The sequence below is a fragment of the Nothoprocta perdicaria genome, unplaced genomic scaffold, assembly GCF_003342845.1.
Source record: "Nothoprocta perdicaria isolate Ctin4 unplaced genomic scaffold, notPer1 scaffold_5, whole genome shotgun sequence".
NCBI classification, from domain to species: domain Eukaryota; kingdom Metazoa; phylum Chordata; class Aves; order Tinamiformes; family Tinamidae; genus Nothoprocta; species Nothoprocta perdicaria.
Genome location: NW_020455754.1, coordinates 9333565 through 9355210, shown reverse-complemented (window position 1 = coordinate 9355210; position 21646 = coordinate 9333565). Strand labels below are relative to the sequence as shown.

General features: G+C 49.0%; 1 protein-coding gene across 2 annotated transcripts in view; it reads right to left on the bottom strand.

Annotated features, from left to right (window-relative positions):
• RASGEF1C (RasGEF domain family member 1C) overlaps nt 1-21631 on the bottom strand; it is a 51595-nt gene extending 29964 nt beyond the window's left edge. Inside the window, exon 1 of one of the 2 annotated variants that reach the window (XM_026047640.1) lies at nt 21558-21631. The gene's annotated coding sequence lies outside the window, so the exon portion shown is untranslated. Of the gene's footprint in view, nt 1-5416; nt 5548-21557 lie in introns of those variants that run through there. The other variant, XM_026047641.1, reaches the window with a different exon arrangement.
• Between the last annotated feature and the right edge of the window lie 15 nt (nt 21632-21646).

Genomic DNA, 21646 nt, shown 5'->3' with positions numbered 1-21646 from the left:
TCACAACATTTCATTCACACTCCTTTCATTTATTAGCACCTACTGCTACCTGTCTCCTAGTCAAAAATCTTCGCCTACGTTTATAAATTGGTCTCCTGGAGTCTGGCAGGGAGGTTTAAAAACCTATAAATCATATTTTTATATTCACACGAACAAACTCAGGCAGAGCCACCTGCATACATGAATGCCTAATGGTGTATTTTGGCATTATATACATACACTCGTAAAGGCACCCACACTTCTATAGAGGCATATGCACACACAGGCCCCCTGCAAATACAGAAATTGAAACAACCGCCTCTGCTTAAGTCTGGGCGGGACAGGACCTTTTATTTGGCTCTGGGCATTTTTTTCCAGTCTTGCTACAATATTTAAGGGAAGAGGGACGAATCTATCTGAGGAAGCATCAACACAGGCTGAAGAGCAGCGTAAGCGTCGCTAGTGTCAGTTTATCACTACCGTTAATTACAGCCTATTTGGGAATCGCTCGGCTCCCTGATTAGCACGATCATCACATAGATTTTTGCTGCTAATTGCCACAGACCAGGGGCACCCCAGGGTCTCGGGCCCCCCTTGGCCGGCAGCCCCTCCGCGCTGCGGCAGCGGTTCCCGGCCGGCAGGACAGAGCTCCACATTTACGGCACTCGCACCTGTACGGATCTGACGGCTCCAGACAGACACTTAGCAAAATAAGTTGAATTCTGCACTGCTCTTGTCAACCTCGGAGGCACCCGCAGTTGCAACAACAAAGGCATTCACAATGTCACATTCATTTATTTTTATTTTTTTAAAGCAGCAATATTCAACAATCCTATATTGTACTATTTAAATAATATAACCAACTGCTTGACACAAAATTTAAATAAACACTAGATAGCTACCGTGTGGCTAAAATCTCACCATCCCTTAATCCTTTGAGACTCCAGAGCAGCCCAGACAGAGGCACAACAGGACTTTAAACACTGCAGGAGAATTGCTGGTAAAACTATGCATATACAGATACGCAAACACATATAGGATTTGCAAAAGGTAGAGTCTAATGTCACCTGTAATCTCTCAAGCACATGGATCTTCCCAAGCAGTTAAAGAAAATCACTGACCTTCCACAGAGCAGCAAGAGAAATTAGATGAGTCTCATGCCCAGATGAGCTCTGGAACCCCATATAACTGGGGCCAAATTCTCATTTCTTGTTTCTCTTCAGTGCCCTCAAACTTAACCGGTTCTTGCAATTAGTGCGACTACTCCCCATCTGTGCTTCTAGTTCATGTGAATAGGGGATTCAGCTCTGCTCCCCAGATACCACCAATTACTCACATAAATATTTACAGCAAGTTTACATGTTGCCTTTAAAAATACAGTCTCTGGTATTTGCAATTTTTCTAGACGTGCTAATACCCAAAGCAGAAATGCGCTACTTGTCTTGAAACATTTATTCAGCTAAATAATCATTTTAATTTGAATAATTCTAAAGGAGCTGAGCCAGCCGCCTGCTCCTCACAAAGGATATTGACAGCAGTGAGCAAACATGGCTTTATGCTCAATTTAAGGCAATCACTAAAAAAAAAGAAAGCACATTCTGAGGCGGAAATGAAAGGAGCGGGTATGTGCACCAGGGGAAGGGCAGGCTGGTTTTGCACTGATCTCTATGGCCAGTGAAGTTCCAAGACATCCACAGCGTGCCTGGAACCCGCACGGATGGGCCTTGCCCATGGCCAGCAAAACAGGCTGGGCACCCGGTCCCTGCAGATGCCCAAATGCCGCTGGGGTGGCACTCACGAGCCTCACTGCTGGAGCAGAAGGTTGCAGAATTAGGGATACGGATGCAATTTCCTCGTTCAACACTTTGGTGCAGCAGCGATGGAGGCAGCACATGAGACTCTGCGAAGGAAGAGATTGCAGCTCCATACGGAGGAGAGGTGGTGGAGACAAGGGATGTCACCAGGAGCAGTGTTCGACGCCACACACAGTGCCACGAGGGGTTGAGGACTCACTCATGAACAGCACTAATTAGATCTGAGAGCACAAGAGCGGTCTGGAAGGTCACCCAAGCCTTCAGCAGAACCCTGGCTGGCACCTGCGTGGCCGAGGACTCAGCTTGTTAAACAGCACTTCCCCTTCTCCCAGACACGGCCACATCAGGCTCCGCATTTCATGTGCAGTTATCCTGGTTTCCAGGTAGGTTCGTGTGCAGGTTTCCTGGTTTCCACTTGAAGACGCAGGATGGGTCCCCTGCGTTTCATGTGGCCCAGGTTCCATTTTAGGAGTCCCTGCTCTGTTTTTAGACAATGCTGAAATTTCGCAGTCAGCTTTTCCTCAATGAGGCAGAGAAGAGCCGAGAGAGCCCATTTAGGAAGGAGCTGGAGACGTAACCAGCTGGAAACCCAGCATGAAGGAAACTACTTGTTACCTCCCCAGGGATGACGGGGGAGAGTGGAAGTTAATGGCAGGGTAATCAGCAACTCTCCAGGGACAGGAGTTTATAGGGCAGAGCAGATCCAGCTAGGAGCCTTGTTTGCATATCAAGGGATGACGGGAGAAGGTGTGACAGCCAAAGGCAGCTTATGGAAACGGGGCTACCCGTAAAGGCGTAAAGGCGACAGCTTCTGTGCATGGGAAACACAACCCTCCGACACCCAGCCTGGCAGCTGAAGGTTAAATAACATCAGGGCGTCTGTTCTGCACAGCAAAACCACTTTTTGCAGCACTGACACTCTTTTCAACAGATGTGCCTGGGACTCAAAGAAACGAGTCTTTTTTTTTCTTTTCTTTTTTGGATATCAAGATTTCCTCTCAAAATTCCCAAAGAAACAAAAAGAAATTTTCATGCTTTTAAACAACGTGTGGAACTGGGGAGTCTTTAACGGTCAGTGAAGATCAACAACCCCACACCAGCTCAAAGAATGCAAAGTTACATTACAGGATAGGAGGTAATTCCGTTTCAGACAGTGCTGTGGGCATTTAAAGTTCCCCCAAGAGCTGCAGCAGATCAAGCTGAGGTGCTCCGAGGTGCTGCAGCGACCGAGCACTCAGCAGGGCCACCTCACCTGGCCGTGTCCCCGTCTCTGCAGGGCTGAGTCCCCAGGGCACAAGCTGCCGTCCTGGGCTCCGCCGCTGCAGACTATTCAGTGGTCTGAAAAGGAACTGATTATTAGAAGCCTCTCGCTGGAATAAGCACTGAAACACATGATTTTGTTATTAGAAGTTGTTTTGTTGAAAAGGAGGATATTAGCCAAGATTAGCTCATTCTGTTTTGCGATCGTTTTTGGGAAGCCTTTCCTTTTGGCCAAATCCAGAAATTTGGGGGAAATTATTTATCCAATTATGGCCTTTTTGCCATGTTAATGACTAATCTACTACCTCACTGTCAGGAAATTTTAAATGTGCTTATCATTCATAAATACGTAATGACTATCTCGTTTGTTACTTCTATGCTACCATATTAAATATTTAGATGGGCACCACAATTACCCGGAGAGAAAAAAGTCCCTCTTGCACGCAGTCCGATGCACCATCATTTTTCAGAATTAGAACCCATTTTACTCGCTGAGTCACTTCCCAGTGGGAACTCAATTCAGAAATTCCCAAATCCTGCACTTTTCAAGCATTCTTTTTACGTTACAATGGCTCTTTATGCCATTCCACAGAAACTCCACGGGTGGTGAAAAGTTCAAGTCAGAAGGTTACTCTAGACCTCAATCCATCATTATTTAATGCCTATTTCTACAAAAGTGTCCAGGAGCTTCTAAACCCAGAGCTACCACGGGATGCTGCAAGCCTTGGCGCTAGCACCCCATTTCCATACTTCCCATAACCCCATCATTTTCCTCCTGCAAATCCTGGATAACTTTCACCTTCTCAAGGCAGCACAACGACTTCTGATTTACAAGTAGGTTCGGGCCGGAATTTTAGCAGTCGGGCAACTTCGTTACTGCTATCCCGCTGGAACCAGCCCTCTTCCAAGCGGGAGGAATTCCCTTCCCAAGCTCCACATTGGGATGGAGCCTCCTGCTCAGCTGTGGGCGCTACCTGCGACGTGGCTCCACACAGCGACATCCCCGTCCTGTCGGGCTCCTTCCCCCCCGGCAGCACCCAACGTGAGGCCCCTTTTTGCTGTGCACTCACAAAGCTGATTTACAGCGGTTCTGCGGCGTAGCCAACGCGTCGTGGAGGTGTCTCTCGATTTCCCACCCTTTGCTCCGAAAATCAGACACAGGTCGCAAAGAGACGGAGGCCGTAAAGGAGTGCGCAGTTTCCTGGCGTTTGTAACCAATGCAGTCCTAAGCAATGGTGCTCAACGGCACCACACGTTGCGGGTGCAGTCGGAGCCTTGGCAAACGGAGCTGTTGAGGAGCGAGGCCGCCGTCACGCTCTGTACCTTCAAACGACACTGAGCAGCACAACGGCCACAGCATCACGAGCTGTGGACTCTTCCTCTCTGGCAGGCTGATTTCCAATGCTCTGTTTGTCACCAGCAACAAGAAATTGCACGCTCCCCAGACAGCCCTGGCACATAACAGAGAAACCTGCAGTCTTTCTGAAGGCAAAAATATCTGTCCTTGTCACTCGGTGGAGGACGGTGACCCCAGCCCAGCGTGTGCTGTCATCGCACCCGCACAGCGAGCGGGGTGAGGAAATGAGCGCCACAGAGAGGCAGCTCCTGCCTTGGAACGGTTTCCCTCCGGGCAGGCCCGTAACCCTCCCCTGCGAGACGCTGCTGCTGGGCAGCGGCAACACCTTTAAAAGCCTCCCCGGCAGCCAGCAAGTACCAACCTTGCGAAAGCCACCCGGGCTCCTCTGCGAGCGCCTCGGATGAGGCTCAGCGTGGGAACGTGCCTTCAAAGCAGGAATTTGGAGGCGCTGTATTAAAACACCCGCAACCATCGCACTTTCTTGCAAACTTTCTTCGTTTTTGTTTTTAATTGCAACAGGAACGAGCTTTCCTGGGACTGCTATTTTAAGAGTTTAGGCCCAGAGGAAGTTCTGCCAAGTGCTAGTAAAACACAATGCCATTTTAAAATTGCAGTCACAGAAAATTGCTGCTTAGCAGAATGAGGAATGGTTGGGCAGCCTGTCTCAAAGGGCTGCTTCACACAAGCTAGAGAAATGGCCACAAGAACATGAGCGGTCACTGCTCCGACTCCTCATAGCCTTAGAACATTTCCACATTCATGAAAATCCCAGAGAAAAGCTCTGCACCACTGCTATTCAGTGTGAACTTGGTTACCATGCTGAAAGATCAGATGGGCACTGCTGCAAGTCTCTTCATGCCTTGCTACAGCTCCAGAATGAGGCTACAGCAAATAATACACGATGTCTCCCAGATATGATTAAGACTCTTTATGCTGTATAAATCTGAGCCGAAGCGAGCACCAGAGAATATCACACAGAGATTGGACACGCCAGAGATCATCTCACCAAATCCGATACTCCGGACACAGCAATTTGGATTCAGCTGGAGGTGGGACTGAAGGAGCAGTGACGGATGATCCCTGGGTCTCGCAGCAGACACATCTACTCTCATTCCTGCAGGACACTCAATGGCCTTCAGTGCTGTCAGCAATAACACGGCCTGCAAGAAGCAGGATAACACAGTTACACCCACCTACCAAATAAACAGCAGCGACGACTGTGTCACGCTCCAGCCCCTCTCCTGGTTCTGCTCTGTCCCCATGGGGCACCTCCGGGTGAAGGGAGGTTCAAGGGGGGTTGCAGAAGGCAGCCACACGCAGCCAGGACGGTGCCGCTCCCTGCTCTCACTGTGGTGCCTGCGCCCAGCATGATGCCCTGCACGGTCCACACGAGGCCCCTTAGCAGCGCTCAGCGACGATGAGGGAAGTAGTAAATTCCACGGGAATCCTGTTTGGCAGAGTTATCAATAACCCCATTAATGACCAGGTGCAATTTACAGCAGAGTGGCAGGAGCACAGAGATGCAGACTCAGGTGAGACAAAGATAATGCAGAATTATCCCAGCGGCGGCGCCTTCCCGTCACCGCCTCGCGCTGACGCTAGGGCCCCACGATCCATCACAGATGGATCCATCACAGATACTTCATAAAGCAGCACGCAGGAATTTTTAATCCAAGGTCCCTCCAGCCCCATTTCATGGCTTACTTCAAAGTTGTCTTCAATTTTTTAAATTTAATTCCCTATGAGTTTATTCTAACAGCGGGAACCATTCCCCTGAAAACGCGGACTGCCATGTTTCACTGTGTTACTCACACTCAGTTATGTGACTGCCTTCGTTCAACACGGCTACGCAGAGGCACAACGTGCAGAACAGATTCACCCGGGATAACCCGGCTGCTCCTCCTCCCTCCGTGCCCCACTGACCCGTGCCCAGCTGCCCGGGTTCAGGGCACACACAGCAACACAAGCAGCAGGAGCAGCCCTTGCGTAAATACAAATATCCTCACCAAGCCAAACGCTCTAATTGTAATGCGCCAGGCAGACTCCCCTGCTAAGAACGTATCTGACTTTCATATTAATACATGAAAAACACTGGAAGGCCACAGAAAGACACATTTGAGGCTTTCAAATTCTTTAAACAAATTGTTTTCTTTTCAACATGAGCTCATCTTCAGGTGTCTGTGTGGGAGGGCAGACAGACGGTTACTCAACTGAGGAACTTTGCTAACAACAGTACACGTGGAAAGGCCTCTGAGCCGTCTGAGATCCCAGAGATGGGCTTTAGACCAGGCAAAAATTCCAAGCGCAGGACAGACTATGGAAACATCATCCCAGGGAGCGGCTCGGATGCAGCTTTCCTGTGGTTTTGCCTCAGCTTGGATTCCCAAGCCTCTCGCTGATGAATTTAGCCATTATCCCATGAATAACTAAAAAGCCCAAGGTGCACATTTTTATACCATATATAGTGCTAAGAATGTAAACTATGCTGGGAATGAAAAAAAGATGAATGAACTTATTTTATTTGTAGTTTTAATTATCGAGCGAATTCCATTTACCACCTAGAACGTGAATATGTTTTATTACAACAATAAGCCCCAGGCATGAAGCCAAAAAAGACCTACCAAGCAAAAGGGAGGGGGCATTAAATCGTGCTGGCTTGTGCTGCAAGCACTTGACATTTCTCCATTTCATCTCCTAGCTGCAACATCATAAATAATCTCAATAAACTGTTGCATACAACCTGGTCAAGTTGAAACCCTACCCTTTAGATTTATTTCAAGTATACTCTGTCCTCCAAAGCTGCTGGGAAACAACAACTTATCACTGCCAACCTATTTCTGGAACCTACACCGTCTAGAGCATCAGCAAGCTGGTCCCAGTGGCTACACTTTTGTCATCACTTTTTGGACGTTTCCTTTTCTGTCAAAAGCAGAGACCACATTAAAATGCAAGAATGTGTCTATATTTTTCAGTTCATTTTGTACCACTCAAAATGGTACAAAATACTCCCTGTTTCATATTCCAATACTGGCCAATCTTCTTCTACAGCTTTAATCACAGAAACCAAATTGACTTGCATTGAAGTATTTCAAAGAGTATTTCAATGCAAGACTTGCATTGAAATATTTCAAGTTCTCCTGCGGAAACTATCAGCCTGACTTCACATGCTTTTGGTGAGCACTGAGCAAAACTCAGCTGAGGGTGCTTCTCCTGGTGGGCACTTGCTAAAATATGTACACGTTTTGTTCGTGTCTTCCATGCAGATGATTCATGTTAACAGGATTGGAACTCGGACTTTCCAATTTGTAAACAGTTCTTAGCTTAAAACCAGCTGCACATGTGAGGGGCACAGTCTGCTCTGTCAGTCCAGGTGGAATCAGTGAGACCACCCAGTCTAGGCACCCTGCGCCTTTGTGGAGAGCACAGCAACCACTTGGTGCTGTTGTTTCATACCTGCCCAGAAGATTTGCTTAAATCCTCCAGAAAGCTTTGAAAAGAGAAATATCTCAACTTCCTACCCTGGGTTGGATACCTGAGCTTTCATTTTAATATTCACATCTGCATGGAGGCCCTGGGTCAGCAAATTATTTAAACGTGTGCTTCAACATGCAACAGCCAGTATGTGCTCCAAATTAAATAAACCTTAACTAAACATGTAAGCGTCGCATGGAGCGGTGATGGGCTCGCTCGCAGGGCTCCTGTGCCGAGCTGGGGCCCAGAACGTGCACGAGGCTGCCACAAGGAAGTCAATATTTTGACAACAAATACCATCATGTTACCACACTTACTCTTATAAAGAGATGAAAGGCAATAAAGGCAATCCTGGAAACACGCTCCGGGATACGCTCACGTCTTGGAGACATCAGATACTTGTGAATCTTGGCTTTGTCGTGCATATTTTGGGCTCCAGATCACGGATCTGAGAACCAAGCTGGAAAGCGGGCCCAATTTAGTATTTTTTGCTATAACCCTGAGATTTTCTGAATAGCAAGAATCCCCGCCTAGCTTTTCTGCACTACTTCACAAGCTATAGTGAGGATTAAAAACAAAACCACCAGAACACATAATCCCATGAAAGAACAGTAACAGAGCAGTACAAACCATCCTCCCCAACTGCATTTAAAATAAAGGGGACAGGAACATAACTGAGTGGCCAAAGGAAGAAAGGGGAGTTGCTCCCTTCAGGATCAAGTTTTTGAGGAAAAATGACCCGCTGTATCTGATCTCAGACTCGAGCACTCAGCTATCTGGACAACTAGAAGTATTTGCATCCTGTCAGTCTATTCTCACTCCAATCAGCACAAGAGTTTGACAAGGAATCAGCGACTCCATGCTCACAAAATGCTGGCCTTTTTTTAAAGCCAAACAACTACTCGGGGCTGTATTTTAAAACTCAGATCCCAACATCACAGATACAAAAGCTTTTTCATTTGCACCCAAGGTAGACAGCAGGTGCTCAATTTGAACTGACATGACCACAAGGCAGGAGAGAAAGGCAAGAGGGTTCACGTAACCAGTGGGCCGGTATGAAGAAGTGCTGAACGGACAGGGCCCGTCTGCACTGCAGCGACCACGTGGGCTCAGAAATCCCGCACCGGGGCTAGTTGTGAGACAGTGACACAAACTTCCACTGCCTTCCTGGGCTGGAAGATGCAGTCTGAGCTGCATTCGTGTTGTCCCACAGACAGACATCCAGCTGCTGTCAAAAATGGAACCCATTCAGGTCAAAACCCTGAATATAAAGTGAGTTTCCTTCAATGCATTTCTGGTGCAGGACAACACCCTTTTTGGAAAGGGAAACTCACTTTGGTGCATCCGAGCGGTGCCACTGACAGCGCCTCGGCTCAGCTCCACACTGGTGGCTGCTCCACAGCTTGCTGGCTGTCGCGGTGGGGACAAGGATGCAGGCCAAGCAGGTGGGTTCAGACACCACTGAAGGCAAAGCAGGACAGAAAACACAGGCAGAAGCGCTGCCTCCTCCCGCACAGGAACCACACGAGCACCTTGGCTCAAGGTGAAGGACAATAGGTGCCTTGAGGGCTTCCGAGAACGCGGCTCCGGCAGCTCTGCTGCCCCAAGCTCGTTCGTCCCTCCCTGGGGCTCTATCCGTTCCGAGCAGATAGACGGTCTGCACAGCGGCGCTCCCGAGGGCACAAAGCACCGACAGAGGCGAGCGAAATGACCTGGAAACGACAACGTGAAGCAAAGCGAGGAGCAACGAGGAGGTGGCAGAGTAGAAAGGCTTGCACGGTTACATAGACAAAACCCACAGAGGATGGCGAGGGGCTTTGTCTGCTCCAGCTACGCGGCCCTGCTACGTGTCTCCCGCCTGGGCCAGAGCTCTGGAGATTGGCAGCCAGAAGATTAATACAGTGCTGCTCAGAAGCGGGGGCTACACAGAGCAGGAAGAAAATCGCTGCTTGAGTTTTCTGTCACGTAGAACAGCGCAGTGAGGAGCAGAGAGGCAGCATCCCAAGCACGGCGGCTGCTTCCCGGCAGCGAGCGCGGAGCTGCCCCGCTCGTGGCGGCTTGAACTGCAGCTCCTCACGCTGAGCTCCCTTTTCACATCAAGGAGCAGCAGGAAGAAAAATTAAATCACGTAGAACAACCAGAAGGGATTAGTTGTAAAAATCAAAGACCAAACCTGTTTTTTTTTTCTTTTTTTAAAGCAAAACTCTTCCTGATAGATGATGCTTTAAACACTGCAAGATAGAAATAGTTCCCTTAAATAGGTGCCAGTTAATTAACAAGCCTTGGTAAGAGAGAGCGTTTCCTCTGCAGCAGACTAGAGACTTCCACTTGGAAAGTACACGATGTTAGACTGGAGAAAGGTCTATTATTCAGGAATAAAAGACTGCCCACAGGAGGGTTCATGTGAAAATAAGTATTCCGAGAATATCTTCATCCAGGAATACAAGCAGTAAATTTTCAAGCAGAGATTAAGCAACCTTTATACACACACACACTGGTATCACTTAAAGGAATTAGTACTGTAAAAGACTAAGCTTCTAGCGGCCAAAGAAACGCTGGTAGCTGGGCCTGTGGGTTAGTCCCAAAGCTCAGGAGACAGCGGCTGCCACGCTGAAGCTCACAGCACAGCGGGCACTGGCCAGCCAAGGGCTGCTTCCTCTTGCCAGCCAACCCACGGTGTCCCTTCCTCGAGCCAGCAGAGGAGGGTCCTGAGCAGATTTCTGACTCAGAAATACTGTCTGAGTTATTCTCCAGAATAACATCATCATTGTTACCTCCTAAGGACCATATCTCTGAGCTGTCCCCTATGAGCAGCCGAAGTCAGTAGGAATCTTTCCTACATAAACATGAGAGAATAGACACTTAAGCCACATACCAAGCATTTTACTGTGGTTTGGGAGAGAAAAGAAATATAAAATTTGGAGTTAACATTCCTCATGGAAGGAGATTAGAGATATTTGTTTTACGCCCTACTTGAAACATCACAATAATTTTCATCTGGACTAATACAAATAAACCAGAAGCTGATCCTCCATGCATTAATATCACCATCTCCAGCAAGAGTGCCAGTGTTTGAGCCACATGTGCCCTTTGGAGGCCACGTCACAGAGTGAGCTGAATTTAGGGGCTGCAGCATGCATGAATTTATTAAATCAGTTCTTTGCCAATAGGAGACTGCCACAAGCAAAACACAATGTTAGGCAGCTAGAGAAAAACTTCTGATGTCGCCTAAACACCCTTGGCTTCCAAGGGGAAAATAACCAGACTTAAACACAAGATGGTGAAAGAAATAATCACAGGGCACCAAGTGATGACCAGCAGAGCCCTGTTCCAGGTACTCACGTCCCCGACCTGCAGCAGGGAATTGGCTGCACGTCTGCAGCTCAGCCTGACACCAGGCTGCTCGCTCGCAGGGACAACACAGCTTGCTGTAAGGCAGGAGAAGTTTAGTATTTATTAGCAAAAGTCCCCCACTTTGTGCTGCTGTCTGTAGTACAGATCAGCAGCACATGGGTTTTGTCAGGCCCATCACCCACTGTTTTTGGAAGGTTGCATCTGGAGACGCTATGAAATACATCAATATTCCCGGCTCTCGGACTGGGCATCTTCATGTGCAAAGCCCAGAATTGGGAAATTACCTTTTTTGAGCAATTAAAATGAAGAAGTGCTGGAAAGACAAAAGGTTTCATCTTTTGCATAGAGCAATCCTGCGAGGAAGACCCGTGCAGAAAGCGGGCACATGCCTCGACGCGGGATTAGCTCCCAGCCCCAGGGGAACCACGGGCGGCTGGCGGGTGCCACCCTTGGCGCTGTTGCCCGGCACGGCAGCGTGTCCCAGGGCGCGGGGCAGGACCGGGGCCCGCAGCTCAGGGAGGCAGCCCAGCACAGGCCGGGGCCTGCATGTAACGCGCAGCGCCGCGGGAAGGAGCTGCCCCTTCCTCACTCACGTGTTCCCCTTCTGCCAGGGCACTGCTCTGCAGCGGGACCAGGCCGGGGTGACCCCCTCAGCTGCCCCAGACAGGCACGGTCCAAGCCTAAGCCCGGCTTGCTGAGCACCACCCTCGTTCTTCTCCTTCTAGAGACAGGGCTCCCCAGGGCAAGTGGCTGCAGTGCTGCGTGCCGCACTGTGGCTGCAAAGCAGTTCACCCTGCCCTAGCAAACACTGCTGGGGAAAGCCAGTGTCGGGCAAGGGCAAGAGCGAGCTCTCCACGGCTGCAGACACAGCCCCACTGCCACAGCCATCAGTGCTCTTACAAAGCTGCCTGCACGTGTCTAGGCCACCCAGAGCAGGTGTTTGCAGGCCCCGTGAGCGCCCGGGCCCAGCAGAGAGCAGACATGGAGAAGAACCCAGTGACCCACAAAGGCCCAGACACATGGGCTGGAGTCCTCCACTCCCAGGGCTGGTAGGCAAGGCTTGGTCACGCTCTTTCTCTTTCTATCACATGCCTGCAGGTGTTTTCTTTAGAAAATACCTGTTTCATAGAATCTTGTCACTGTTTTCATGTAACTCATAAAAATGTCCCACATTTTTCAAGTGGCATCATAAAATGTGAGGCCTCACATACCACACGCACTGACATATTTCACTAATATAACCCAGTAGTACCATATACAGAATAACCTACCATTTTTTCTTCTTTTTTTTTTAAATGAAAGATAAACGATCTTTTTGTTGAAATGGTGCCTTACAGGAGGAGCATCCCTTTCTAGGGAACAAGTCCCTAAAGGGGACTGGGTGGGTCCTCCCTGCTCAATCAGCCAGGCAGGTGCAGGTCGACCTGCCTGGCCCCAGCACTTGGGAAGCAGGAGTCTGGAGCAATGCAGAAGAACAAGGGCCAGGCCACCTCTCCCTGCCCCAGACTGCCACAGGAGATAACGTCAGATTCGGGCAGTACTTTTTTACCCTCCCAGGGAAGGGCAGAGGAATAGCCCAAGAATTAGGGAACCTGGCTGGGTTTTGGGGTACCTGCCGTGAAGTCTGAGCTCTGCTTTAAAAGAGAGGCCTCAAGACACGACCCACAATCTCATCGTCCCTCTGCTTCCCGCCTGTCAGGATGGAGAGCAGGACATCTTTACACGGAAGGATGCCTTGGTAAAAGCACTAATTACCATCAGACACTCCCCCCCAGCAAGGGAGAAATCAGAAGGCATCACTCGCCTGAAAAGCTTCTTGCTATTAAGCCACTGGTAGAAAATTCTTCAAGTCTAGAACTCAGAACCTCATTTAATTAAATCAATGGGAATTATACATCAATTTATATGGAGCTGAAGCCTAGCAGGAAATGGTTGGTATTGAGCAGCAATAGGAAGCCTCCCTTCACATGCTCACAGGCTGCAGGTTCCGAACGCGCTCCCACCGCTCGTGGTGCTGCAGGAGCCGGGCACGGAGCTGCCCCAGAGCCTGTGCAGCCCCACAGCTCTGCTTGTCAGCCCCACGGCTCCGTTTGTCACCCTCAGGTGCCACTTGCTGCTCGGAAGCAGCTCTTCTTACAGCGAGTGCTGCCCATGGGGCCTCCCCGGCCTGGCTCTGTGAGCACTGCGCACACTGCTCCCTACGCGCGCCCGTAACCATCACTCGCCACGGGACTCTTCCAAAGGGAGCCTATCAAAACATCACAAGGGAAGGTATTATGAAGACAGATGCTCAGATTTCCTGCGCTATTTACTGAAATATCCGTTCATACAATAGATTTTTCTTTTCAAAACACACCGCTGATATATTTGGAAACAGCTTGAAAAGGGTAAGAGTCAGGCTGGGAGGACAGGTGAGAGAGAATCTGAAAAACAAAATCCACACACACTAAAGCCTACCCAAAAGTTACAGCTTGGTTATCCCTAGCAACTATTAAAAAGTGGTTTTAAGTAATTTGGAAACACAGTTCTAATGGGTGTCTGAACACAGCTTTAATATACAAACACTCACCAGGCTATTTATATTCCACCCTGTTTCACCTACTCAAGCACAAAGGGCCACATTCTGTTCTCAGGAAAAAGCTCAAATTTTGAGCAACTTGAATGGACATGAATGAGTCACTAGATTTACCTCATTTTGACAGATTTCAGAAGATTTATGAAGAAATACTCAAGCTCTCCCAGTCCCCGAGATACTCAGCCCCTACTAGACCTGCTGTTGCGCAGACAGCATTTGCTGATTTATTGACTGCAAAATGCTCTGGATCAAGCCTCAGTGTTTGCTAATATCACCACTGAAATTGGCCTTTAATGGTCCAGTGCAACTTCCATTAACAAGAAAGGAAAGACTCACTTTTTTTTTAATGTGAGTTGAATGAAGTAGCTGTTAGTGTATGATCAGGAAAAACTTAACACTCAGAACAATTAATCTAGAAGCAGAAACCCACTTCTTCATTCGGGTCTAACTCAGGGGTAACTCTGGTGAAGTCAGAGCAGCTCCAGAGACATAAAGGACCAGTGAACACAGCCCACTATTCACATCATATATTTCACCCCTCTTTCCACTTCCCATAAAAGGCAGACAGGTAAAGCCATGGAAGGGACTTTGTGGTGACAGGCCCTGTTTACACAGGCCTCTCTCAGGCACTGTCCTAACAAACTCTACTCGAATATCTGCTAGTCTATAGGAAACTGTGGCACATCCTTCTGAGTCCCAGAGAACACTGATTTACAATTAATGTTCTTGCTGATTGACCTATTAACAATAACTGTGCCAGAAAGAACAAAAACATTTGTTGTAAGGAAGGTTTTCTATAGAATGGGAAATAAAAACACCCAAACTGTTTCATTAGGGTGACCACTCTTGGCTGCGTATTTGTCCGTGATCAAGGTATTTTTGAGAACTGCTTAGGATATGCTAACAAAGATATTCTAGAAAACAAAAACAGTGCCAGAAAGGGCAATTTTCAAGCGCACATTGAGGCATGGCAGCTTGGAGCAGGAGAGGAACAGGACACCCACACGTGACAAGCTGCCTTCTCCTTCCTAGTTGGGTTCCCTGCTTGGTGGTATCTTCTAGCAGATCTTAGCGAGCATCACGGCCAGCTTCTTATCCAAGAGATAAACAGAGCATCCAAGCGGATCTCCGCAGCATCTGATGAACTGCACCGGCTCTGCCATGACTCAGTTTGCACTGTGGGAGCCTCCAAACAAGGTCATCGACAAAGAACAGCCAAAACACTGCTTGCACAGGCAAACACTGAAAACAAAGCATCAGTCCCAGTGAACACAAGGATGGACAGTCTGTGCTGATAACAGCCACGGAGGCCAAGAGGAAGAGTCCTGCCAGGCCTTGGTGCAGCAGCACTGAGGTTGCCAACCTCATCCTCCGAGGAGGCACCAAGATGGGCAGCACCGTTTACCCAGTCACTCTCCTCGCCACACAAAAATGGGTCAATGAATCAAGCAGCTCAGTTTACATCCTGCCTTTTATTTAGTTCTGTTGTTTCACTGAAACTTGGTGAGACTTAGACTCTTCTTTACAAACCACCCGTTGGCGGACTTGACTGAAGTGTGCACAGAAGTGCTCACCCATTCAGGTCTCACGCAGTGACGGGTCAAAGGATAATTTATACGATATTTCTACACACTCCTGATCCTTCAAAATGATTTTTTATAATGGATCCACTGGCTGCAGTTGCATCTGTAACCTCAGTAAATTATTCCATACTGAGTAATCCTAGTGATTAAGTCATAGGTGACCCATGTAACCACAACTTCAGATTCCCATCTGCATGTGGATAAGGAAGTTCCACAGAGCTTCAGATCCACAAACAAGACAACCAATTTGACTGCAAGGGTTGCACAGACCAGAGGATCTCAACAGTTGTCTTTGCTCTCCACAAGCTCACTAAGCACATGTAGCATCTTGCCTGTATTCCTCATTCTGCACAGCAGAAATCCACCGGGAGCAATCCAACATCTGCCATGCAGACAAGGGAGCCTTGATCTTTCCAAGGATATTTTCTCCAGGATTATTAAGGAACACCAGAGCAACCAACACGATGGAACAAGGGACCATGTAATGATGTTCTTTGCCCCAAATCTGATCTCCTGCCCAACAGAACCTCTATAGCCCTCCGCACTCCTCATTCCTATGCCCTCTGTGGGTCAGGAGCTCAGGAGAAAGCATCAGGTTATTTTGCCTCCTGCAACGTGGAATGCTACAGCCTCTTGCACTTGTGGCTTTCTCTTGCACCTGCTTTGGCTTGACAAATACAAATTCCCTGGAATGTGAGCCACAAGCCATGGCGACCAGACTGCACACGCTATATGATGTTTATACACATGCATTGAAACAGAATATAGGACCATCTCCTAAATCACTGTAATCAGGAAATGAGCCGTGAAATGTGTAAACGACGGCACATTAATAATCTGTTTTATAGCTTAAACCAGCATCATTGGAATTTCACAGCCAGACACTTTTAAATGGGTCAAAAACGCAGTAATCGCACTTAACGATCACACTCCAATACGCACTGCAGCAGGGCCGGAACACGGGAACACGATCTGCATGGATATGAACTACTGGCACGTGGAAAAGGGTATTTACAGAATCCCAAGTAATATTTAGTATTTATTAATATTTAATACTAACATTTATACCAAGAGAGAAACACCTTTCCTAACCAGTCCAAAGGTGCCTTCTTTTTTTTCTTCCCTTACTTTTTGCTGTGAAATTAAATAAAAGCATGAAGATCAAGAGCTATACTTCACGTAGCTTCCTTTTTGATTGCACTGCAGATTAGCAAAGGCTCCAGATTTGACCTTTTGTAACTAGTTAGCACTTTGTGGTGAAAAGAAAACCTTTCCTCATAAGGATCGTTTTATTATTAGACTTCTCCATGCACATTTCTGCTGAGGTTCTCAGCGCTAAAACACAACCCTTGATATCTGCAAAGGAAAGCCCAAGAATTCACAGACCCATCGCAATAATCATCCCAGCATCCCAGCACCTGGGAAACACATCAAAGTTTCTCTAAATTTAGACACAGGCTTGTGTTCCCTTCAGGCCAATTGGACTTCACATACAATAAACAAGGACAGAAACGGTACAAAGAATCGGTATTTCAGTGCAACAGACAGTATCTGCTAATTAATCCTGTCAGGCTGTTCAGGCATAATGAAAAAGGTCAACCAAGAAAAAAAAAAAAAAAAAAATCAGTATATTCTCTGTATCAAACAAGGAAACAAAGTCAATGTTTGCCTACTGTGGAAATACAAAGTCAGCAGGGGAAACCTTCCGAAGCTACACAAGAAAGCTACAGAGAAATTTTCTTTTCCCCTCCAGTCAAAATTGGCTTCTGCTCCTAAAAAACAAAGCAAGACAAAAGATGAAAGGGCTTCTTTTCTCAAGCCAAAGATGAAGAATACAAAGAATATTAATGACTAACAAATCTGTCCATAAATGCCATGAGCTTAGCTGCAGAAGGGACAAAAAGGAGGAATAGCAGCACTATTAACTACTTGAGTTTCTGATCTAATGAGTGATGATGAAGAGATGAAAGCTCATCGGGTCATTTGTGGAAGGCAGTGAGAGCTTAGGAGAACATGGGTTCCCTATGGAGGATAAAAAGAAGGTGGGAAGATGTCATGGTATATGTGTGAAAGCTCAGGATGATTGTGGTTTATTCACAAAGCAGGAAGTGGAAGTAAACCCAGAATCGGAGCTCGTCTGCTCTTCCACATTTTTGTAAGAGGTAAGAGGGATGTCTCCCCTGCACGAAACACTAGAATTTGGAAATAGCTTTGCTTTTATAATGGAAGGCAGACATAACTGAATTTTTCTCCAATAAACTACTGTACGGCTCACCAAAATACTCCAAATCCACCCCTTTCCTTACACAGTACTTCCCAGGCACACGAATGACAAAACTCTGGAGATGGATGAACCAGCATTTCCCAAAGGAAAACTTCAAAACACACTGGGCTGGCACCGTTACCGACTCCAGCACAAAAGGAGAGAAATCCTTCCAAGCCCTGCAGCCCCCCGAGACCCCAGGATCCGCCAAGGAAGCCCAAGTGCCACCTGGACACAGGGCGGGCGGGCGGCCGCTCATCTCCCCACTTGCACCGAGGCGCACGGCCACATTTGAAGTTTACACCTTCCCCTTGGAGAAATTCTTGGAGAAGCAGCCAACCAAGAGCAGGCAGTGTGGGAGAAAAACAGGAGTTGCAGCCAGAAGGGACATGAAGCTAACTCTGGACTTAGAAACCACCCATCTGTTTGCCAACTCTTATGGCAAACACACCTACTATGTCTATTTTCATGTGCAGGGAATCAGCTTCTCTCACAACATCCAGCCGGGATCCAGGATGGATGCAGGACTTCCTCGGACACTCTTCCCTTCAGCAGCTGTTGCTCCTGCCTGCAGACAGACTGTATCCCGCACTGGATCCTGACACAGCAGATGGTATCAGAAGCCCTGAGTTACTCCAGAGGTTGGTGGGTGGAAATCTGGGAGCGTGGAGGCTGGCGACGCTTAACCGAGCGCTGCCAGGGCCGCGCTGCCCTCCCTGCCTTACAGGGCTGGGAACCGCAAGCGCCAGGTTCGCTGCCAGCTTTGTCCATCACCCGCGGTGGGCTCGGGCAGACCAAACTCTCGCAACATCTCCTTCTGGAAAATGGGGATAACAACGTGTCTCAGCAGCATTATGAAGGTTCGTTAATGCTTGTGAGCACTTTGAAGATAAAAAGTATGAAGAGAGCAATTAGCAGAGGGATTTCTGGCATGGAGAGGCATAAACCTAAAGCGTTCATATCATATACTCTTAGTTAAACATAGCAGCAGATCAGTTCCCTGAATCCCTAGTGGTTGTGGGCTCCATCCTGCCAACGTACCAAGCACTCAGCCTTTGATCCAAAAAAGGAGCCCAGGGAGAACATTCACATGTTTAATGTTAATCATCTGCTTAAATCGTCCGGATCTATAAAGTGAGTAAAAGAGGAAAGTGTTCCCCAGCTCCAAACCAAACAATTCCCAGGGGTTATTTGTAGGACATGAGCAAACCTTCAACCACACAGGGAAAGGCCTATGCTACCCACTTGCTGTGCTTCTGCATTCCCTAAAGAAACACACAGGTGGGAAGAGTATCTGGAGTGAGTTTGCTTTGGCAAAACACTTCCAGGAGGACCAGCGTGCCGTTATCGGGACGAAACACCCCCAGGTGCTGAACTACTGCTCCCCAACAGAAAGAGTCCTCAAGAAAAGAAAGGAAAGAGAACAACTTGAATGCTAAGTCAAAAGCTTTACAATCCTCTTGAACACTTGCTCATTTTGAACATACCACTGCTCTGTCTCATTGTAACTATCTCAAACATCTACATCATTTTTATGTTCTGCTAAACTGCTGGCCCGGTAACATCAGGATGTTCAGAAGTCTCTCCTCTTCCATCAACCCCATCTCAACCTAGTTCCTGCAGGTGCACCCAGCCTACACTGAGTGCAGTAAGAAGATAACCTTGCTCTCACACAGGGGAGCTCTAGATGGCAGGAGCAAACACCCAGGGGCACCAAGGCGCCCAGCACAGACGCACTGCTGCAGTGTGACAGCACCTCAAGCCTGGTCCGTGCAGTGTGGACATCCCCAAACACGTCAGTATCTGGAGCACAAACAAATAACGGGCTTCTAGAGACAACTTTCAAAATTCTGTTAGCAAGCACGTGGACTGCAGAAAGCCCCAGGTGATTCAAGGACCACTATGGGCCACACGATGGTCGAGCCGACCTGCAGCCATCACCCCGGCTCCCCACAGCAGCTCCGTGTTTAGGCTGCGGTGTGAGAAGCACAAATCACTCTTAGTGGTCTAAATCAGCCAAGAGGCTCAATAAGGTTGCTGATTATTCCTAAGGTCTTAAAAATAAACCGTTTTTAATATTATTCTTCCCAAATTTGATTAAAACCACTTTAAATCTAATCAACTGAACATTGTTAGGTAAAGCTGGCTTCACAGTGTAATAGAAATGTCTCTCTTCAACTACCAGTTTGTGTGTGAAATGTGCAGCACTGTAATGTTACACACCACTCTTACCAAACCAGAAGGGAAGTACAGTCACATCTAGAGTTAGAAAAGCCATCACTTTCTCTGGCTGGCTGAATTAGCACTATGTAAAACACTGTGCTCCAAGCCAGGCAGAAGCATATACCCATCCTCACGTGCCACAGACCAAAAAAACACGAGAGGCTGCATTGCCCGGCCGGGTGAAGGCTGCAAGAAGCTCAAGTGTTTTATTTCTCCACCTTTTTGCAAGGAACATTTCTGCCCCATGGCTTGTAGATACTACAGAACAAGTAGCCTACTGCTTCAGCCCATCAACACGAGTTGCCCAATACCATTACTGGGGAAATCCTCTTGAGAGGGCTATATAATACACTTCAGAAGACACCATCATGACTTTCTTCCCCATCGTTTTCCTAGAGAAAGCAGCACTGTCTCTCCTCATGGGGAAGCTGCGAAGTGCTCCACCAAACCCCAGGGACCCCAGAGCACCCCTGAACACCAGCCAGGACCGGTCAGACACCCTTGACGTCTGTAAGGAGCCACTGGGTAACAACAGAGTGCACAACCTGTCCTCCTGCCTTTACCCATGCTTTCACCTGCTCCTTCCTCTATCCCAGGCACAAGGAGAGGCTCCAGGGAGGCTCAGAAGGCTGCACACCAGCAAGGTGCATTGCTTGGTGCTGAAGCGGGAGGCGCATCCAGGCTGCACGTGAGCCTGGTCGCTGCCTGCTCTGCACAGCCCAGGTATCGCACAGCGGGAGCTGGATCACGGAAAGATCACTGGGAGAGACCTTTTGTGCTATATCAGCCTAAGAGCAATAATTTAACCCTAGTCAAGTCTCCACAGAGCTGCAGATCTAAGCTCAGAATATCTGCAATGAAGTCAATGACCAGTGTGGAGTCCTTTCAGATTTTGGCTTCAAACAAAGATCCTGGAAGCTACTAAAACGAACGCAAGTTTTTAAGCTATAAAATACCTGCCCAGCAAATTTCTTCCGTGAACCGCAAGCACCAGTTTTAGCTTTCAGGAGGAGCGCAACACAGAGCTCCTCCGCACTGGGAGGCACGCAGGGGCAGAGCCGGCACCGCAGCCGCCGTGAGGCCGGAGGACCCGGTGCGCCTCGCCCGGCTGCTCCGCGTCCTCTCCCCGTCGGTCTCCGGGGTTTCGTGCCGAGCCGGAGCATCGCTGCGGGGCCGCAGCCCGGGCGGCCACCGCACCGCACCCGCGGGGCCCGCGCGGAGCTCTGGGGCAGGGCAGGGCGGCGCGGGGCAGCCGGCAGCGCCGCAGCCGGCACTGGCAGCGCCCCCCGCACCTGCCGAGCCCCGCAGCGAAGGCGGCGCCGCGGCCGGCGGAGCAGCCGCTGCTGGGCACGCGGGAGGGCTCTGCACGCGAGGGGGAGGAAGGAAGCCCCGAGCCGGGCGCTGCCCGCGGGTTACGGTGCATTTAAGCGCAGTGGCTGCGGGGTGGCTCGCGGGGAGGTCCCCGCGCGGGAGGGCGGCAGCGGCCCCGGGCTGCGCGCGGGCTCCCGCCGGCGCCGCAGGTGGCGGCCGCCAGCGAGCGGGAAGGGGAATAAAATTAAAAAATCAAAATAAAAATTGGGTTGGGGGTGGGGACACGCCGCACCCGCGGCTGCGGCAGCGAGCCGGGAGCGGGGACAGGGACGGGGACGGGACCCGGCGCGAAGGTCGCGGGACTCACCGAGCTACGCGCGGCGGCTGCCCCCGCTGCCGTCCATGGCGCGGGCGGCCGCGGGCCGGGAGGCCGCTGCGCGCGAGAGCGTGGCCGTG